We start from the raw sequence: 6,000 nt of genomic DNA, 5'->3' as shown, positions 1-6,000 counted from the left end.
TTTCACTTTCTTTGCTTAGGAGTCATTTAAATATTGTCATTTTCCACATCATGCCCTTGGTTTTTACTTCATTTGCCAACCCTCTCCCGGTTTGGTCCCCGGCTGTGGCGTTTTAGATGATCGCCGCGTGGTTCAGGTTTGGAATCTCTCGGTTGGGAGAGATTTGGTTATTTTTTAATTTTATTTTTCAGTCGAGCCCATTATTATGTGGGCCTCCCGGGTGCTTGTTTTCCACAAGACGGCTCGTGTTAGGTTTTAGGGGAAACCTCAGCTTAGCACCCTAACAGTTTACCCCATTATCAATTAAGTCATTAATGTTTTGATTTTATCAATTTCACCCAAATATAATCGAGTGTTAAAATAAGCCTTAATATATCCTAATGAAAGATTTTAGCATCAATTTAATAAAAAAGTGAAATTTTAAAAGCTAAAATAACTTAATATATCAACTACACCGATGGATGTAAGGTAATATAACAGAACTCTAAAACGCGTGGGGAAAGTACTGTGCTTTCCCCACAAAACAATTTTCTTTCTAAGTGCTGTGTTGTTTTTTTATGGAACGATTTTCTATATTAGTTAGTATTATATTATAGAAAGAGTTGTACCTGGCAGATTTTAATGGGGAGAACTGTAGCTAGCTGCTGATTTGACTTGCAAAAGTTGCATCTAGCATCATATTAATGTATTAAATGCTTTGCAAATATACATTGTTTTATCTTTGTTTTTTTCCGTCGAGTCTTCTCTTCTTATCTGCAGTGGAAATGCAAAGGCGAGATCATGATGGTGCATTAAATGTTTTAAATTCTTTAACAATTTATTGTAGTCTTTTCTTTGTTTCCTTGCGCAACTTGGTTGCTTTTAGATGAACATTTGTCTTTGTTGATTATTATTATATTATTAAAAGTACTATAGATTGAAAACTATTAAAGCAAGATCATGATGGTGCATTAAATGTTTTAAATGCTTTAACAATTTACTATAGACTTTGCTTTTTTTCCCTGCACAAGTTCGTTGTTTGTTGATTATTATTATATTATTAAAAGCATTGTAGATTGAAAACTATTAAAGCGACATCATCATGTGTCTGTATTAAATGTTTTGAAAATTTACACTGTTTTTCCTTTGGTTTTTGCAATTCTGTCTTTTCTTCGTGGGAAGACATCATCATATTTCTGTATTGAATGCTTTGAAAATTTACACTGCTTTTTCTTTGCTTTTTGCAATTCAGTCTTTTCTTCGTGGGAAACAATTTTACTTGCACAAGCGAGATCATGATGGTGCCTTAAATCCTTTTACAATTTTCTGCAGTTTCTTTTTTCTTGCCCTCTTTGTTGCCTTCCGTTTTGGTTTTGTTTTCCAGCAACTTCTCTAATTAGTATGCTTTCGTTCTTTCTCTTTTAATTATTATGATTTTTATGACTTCTTAATCTTATTTTTATTGTAACTCATAGGATGTTGGTCTCTTTCCATTTGCTTTGAAGGGTTTGCTTCTTCCATTACATTCAAGAGGATACTCAGTTTTTGACAGCTTTTTTGTTTGACTCTTGGTGATCAGAATTTCCAGGTTATTCCATTACTATTTGTCTTTCTTTTCAGTTGTTCTTTTTAATGTTGTGTGTTTTTTTTAGTTTGCATGGGTTGTTCATTCAGCTACTATTGATCGAAATTGCCTGCTTATTTCATTGCACTTTGATTTTCTTTTTATTCGGTGTTTCTAAAGTTTGTTTTTTTTTTCTTCCTGGTTTTATTGGATTCTTCACATGTTTTGTGAAGTTTTCTTTTTTTCATTGCACTTTAGACAACCTTAGAAGGGGACAATTTAAAAAAAAAAAACTAATTTTGAACAAACCATCCTTCTTCTTTTTTGTTTTCAAAGAAAATGGTCTTCAATTTGAAGCAAAATTAATCTCAAATTTAATCGTTGAGTTTTGTAACATAAACCCATGATTACTTGAAACTTAAAAGGGATCTAGGGAGACAAATTGGAAAAATAAAAAATAAATATGCCCCAATCTTTTAGTTTAAGAAACAGATAAATTGGAAAAAAAAAGAAATAAATATATTAGTTCTCAGGATTGCCAAATTTTGTTAAATGATGTTCGGCAGCATTACATTGTTAATGTTGTAGTTAAAAATAATATAATAATCTCTTTATAATAAGATTTTTTTCTAAAAAAAAAGTAATTATAAAAAAATTGCTCAGAGATTATTTAATATCTCTCTCTCACACACACATCATGTAAGTTAATCATCAGAGTCTAGAAAAAAAATGGGTTTGTGGCAGAGAAATCTGGTGAAATAATAGCAAGGGGACACGGATATTTGAAATTTATACAGCTGTCCAAGACTACAACTCATGGAATACTTATATTTAATTAATGACTATACGCAAATTCACATATAAATTTATGAATAATCTTTTGTCACTATTTAATTATATAAATTAGGCTAAAACAATAGAGATCCCCTGAACTGTTCTCGATTGACATTTCATTTTTCTCATTTTTATTTTAATAAATTATGGTGAGTAGCCAATTAATTTTATTTAGTAGCTAATTAATTGTAATTCAACCTAATATTAGTGTTTTTAGTTGCTTAAAATATCTGAACTTTGAATCTTTACTATATAATAATATATATAAAAAAGCTATTCATAATTTAGGGAGTTTTTATGAGGTTTCTGGTGAGAATTTATTTGGTAGGTGTGTATTTATATCATCAGGGGTCCAAAAAGGAATGAAGTGCATGGATGCCATTAGTTTGTGTTGCAAAGTTTGGGAAATTTCAATTTATAAATACGTGTTTATTTTTGATGGTGCTTAATTAAATTATGTAATCATTTTTAATTAAAAGCAGCATCAGCTAGATATAAACATTACATTTTCCATTGTGCTTGGGAGGTGAATATTTTAAAACAATATCTTTTTACATGTAATATCAAAAGAAAAATTCAAAATGTTCGATGGCATATGCAAATTAACACTTTTCTACATGATTGCAATACATGTATTAATGGTATGAATAACATTTCAGGAAATTACATGAGTTTAAGAACATGAGCTTACAACAGATTTCACATGCCTGATGATCATATAAAGAGGGGAGGTCATAATTTCCTGTTTTTTTAGCAGTATTTACATATATCAAACTACGAATTACAATTGGGTTTTATAAATAAAAAAAAATTCTTGCCCTATTTTTTAAAAGATTACAGAACATAAGACACTCTCATTAAATAAATAACAAAATTATTTCCCTTATTCTTTGCAGCTTATACAATTTTGCTTGGGCTTAGAATATGTTGGCTCATCTTTTTTTATTATTTTTTTTGTTCTTTCATGCCTGATTTTCCAAGTCTTATGCCCCACGTCTATTTGTTTTTATCCTTGCACATATTAATCAAAATTTCACGCTATTTTTAGGTCCTTTGAAGAGGTCGCTTTTATTTATCGTCAACATTTTCTCAGGTTTGTTTTGTGCCTCTCTCTTATTTACTTTATGCATTTCTATTGCCTTGCATGCTTAATCATTCTTATGGTATTCCAATGTTTAACAACATTTAATGTTCTGTTTTTAGTTGCTTGATCTTTTATTCTTATATCTTCATCCTTTCTTCAACATGTTAATTTTGTGGAATTATGTTTTTTATTCCTTAATTAAACCAATCAGTAGTTTTCTAGCTAAGCCTATCCATCATCATGTCTTATGACATGTTAAGGATTTCAATCCAATGTCGTTCCTTTTCCTTACAAGCCAGTTAATCTTTGCCCAACACCTAATTTCATGATGTTTTTTCTTTGATTGCTTATTATCCCTATGTTTACATGGTTTCTATAGAAAGTGCATGTCATTAAGATTTTCTCTATCCAAGTGTTTTCTTTAACTTAACCATCATCCTGTCCTAATGATGGTTTTTTTAGTGTTTTTTTTTTTCATTTGCCTTGATATTTGTTTACATGGTTTATTTAGAGCAACGAGATGACAAGTCCTCACGAACATGTTCAGCCGGATGAGTATGTGCCATCTTCTCAATATTCACAATTTGCTTTTAATGACTATGAAACTCCCGTTGATAGAATCTTGCTATCCGATAACCCAAGCCGGATTACTACAGTGTTTCCCTTGCATGATTTTTGTTTAGTTGCAGTGTTTCCCCCACATGTTTATTTTTTAAATTATCTTTGTTAAATTTATTTTTTTAATATTGAGTTGGTTGAAAATTTAGCTTTAGCTTTAGTTTTCCCCACGTTTTTTTCATTATAATTATTATTATATTGTATTATATTATATGACTGTTTTTTTCTTTTGTTGTTTCTTTTTAATTTTTTTTAATGAATTTTTTTGGTTTGATTTATTTTGTTAATGTTAAATTATTTTTTTATTTAGTTATCATATTTTCATGATAATCTCGGGTTTGATAGGTTAACCTGATTTGACGAGTTATTTTTTTCATTTAGTTTAGTTTGTTAAAGTTAATTTTCTTTCTATTTAATTATCAGATTTTCATGACACGTATCCTAGGCTTAACAGGTTAACTTGGTTTGATGGGTTAACCCAGTTAATTCTAGGTAAACCCGTCATTTTTTTTTCTATTTAGTTATCAAACTTTCATGACGCAAATCCTAGATTTTACGAGGTAACCTGGTTTAAAGAGTTAACCCAATTAATTCAATTTTTTTTCTTTTTCTTCATTAGTTTTTTCTTTTATGTTGATTTTTTTTTAATTACTCTATTTAATTATCACACTTTTATGACACGACCTTATAGCCAGACCCACATCCAATATTCTTGGGTCTGGTGTTACAGCCAGGCTCACTTAAACTTGGGCCATACAAGTTTAATTTTATTATTAATATTATAAATATTACTCTTAGGTCAGACGTTGCAGCCAAACCCAAGATTCTTGGGTATAACTTTGTAGAAAAATTCAAGATTTTTTAATTTTTATTTTTTAAAATATTTTTTATACAAAAAAAATACCCGCGGCATCGCGCGGGTATCAAAGCTAGTAGACCTTATGTAAGTTGTGTTTGGCAAATTTGATAAAGTTAAAGAATTTGGAATTTAATTGATAATAAGGTAATATAGTAGGTGCGGAATAAAAGAGGTCTAATGTGATGTTTTTTTTAATCCAATAATTAAAAAACAACTAAAATAAATAAATAAATAAAAAGTATTCATTATAGCTGCTATTGCATTTTACTATTTACCACACTATAGTATAATAATTATTTTGCATTTTTCATTAAAAAAACACATGTTTTTGGACTGGAAATATTTTGGTGTTTTTCATAATATGTATTAATTATTACTGATTTATTTAAGGATTTTTTTATCTATTCAATGTTTTAAAAAATAATAAAATAACCTAAATACCTCTAAAAATAAAAATAATGAGCAGTCTCAGGTAGGGATATTTAAATATTTTTGTTTTTTATACAAAGTAGAATCACACATGTGCCTCTTGATACAAGACATTGAATTCATTGTAATTAAGGGTATTTGGATCTTTTAATCTTGGCATTTTTGTTAATTATAAGTTCGGTTAAGGTTAGTAACATAATTTACTATTAAAGTAATAATTTTATATTCAAAAAGTTATATGGCGTATGAAAGAGCACGAGCCGGCATGTTCTTATTAAAAATGGGCGCGTATGGATTGGTTCGAAAAAATATGGAATTATTATCCCACGCCCATTCTATATTTTCTTCTTGGTTGATAATAGTAGGCGCAATACAAATAATCTATGCAGCTTCAACATCTTCTGGTCAAAAAAATTTTAAAAAAAAGAATAGCCTATTCTTCTGTATCTCATATGGGTTTTACAATTATAGGAATTTACTCTATAAGCGATATGGGACTCAACGGGGCCATTTTACAAATAATATGGCCTTTTTTTCTTGTCAGGAACAAGTTATGATAGAATACGTCTTGTTTATCTTGACGAAATGGGCGGAATGGCTACCCTAATGCCAAAAATATTCATGATGTTCAGT

General features: G+C 29.3%; 1 long non-coding RNA gene across 1 annotated transcript; it reads left to right on the top strand.

Annotated features, from left to right (window-relative positions):
• Positions 1 to 1,516: 1,516 nt before the first annotated feature.
• On the top strand, positions 1,517 to 4,305 carry LOC118053762 (uncharacterized). Its single transcript, XR_004688429.2, has 3 exons — positions 1,517 to 1,567; positions 3,426 to 3,470; positions 3,973 to 4,305. It is a non-coding gene; the product is annotated as an uncharacterized lncRNA (long non-coding RNA).
• Positions 4,306 to 6,000: the final 1,695 nt, after the last annotated feature.

The sequence above is a fragment of the Populus alba genome, chromosome 9 (genome assembly GCF_005239225.2).
Source record: "Populus alba chromosome 9, ASM523922v2, whole genome shotgun sequence".
NCBI lineage: Eukaryota > Viridiplantae > Streptophyta > Magnoliopsida > Malpighiales > Salicaceae > Populus > Populus alba.
The sequence above is the reverse complement of the archived record's forward strand: the minus strand, read 5'-3'. Positions and strand labels throughout refer to the sequence as shown.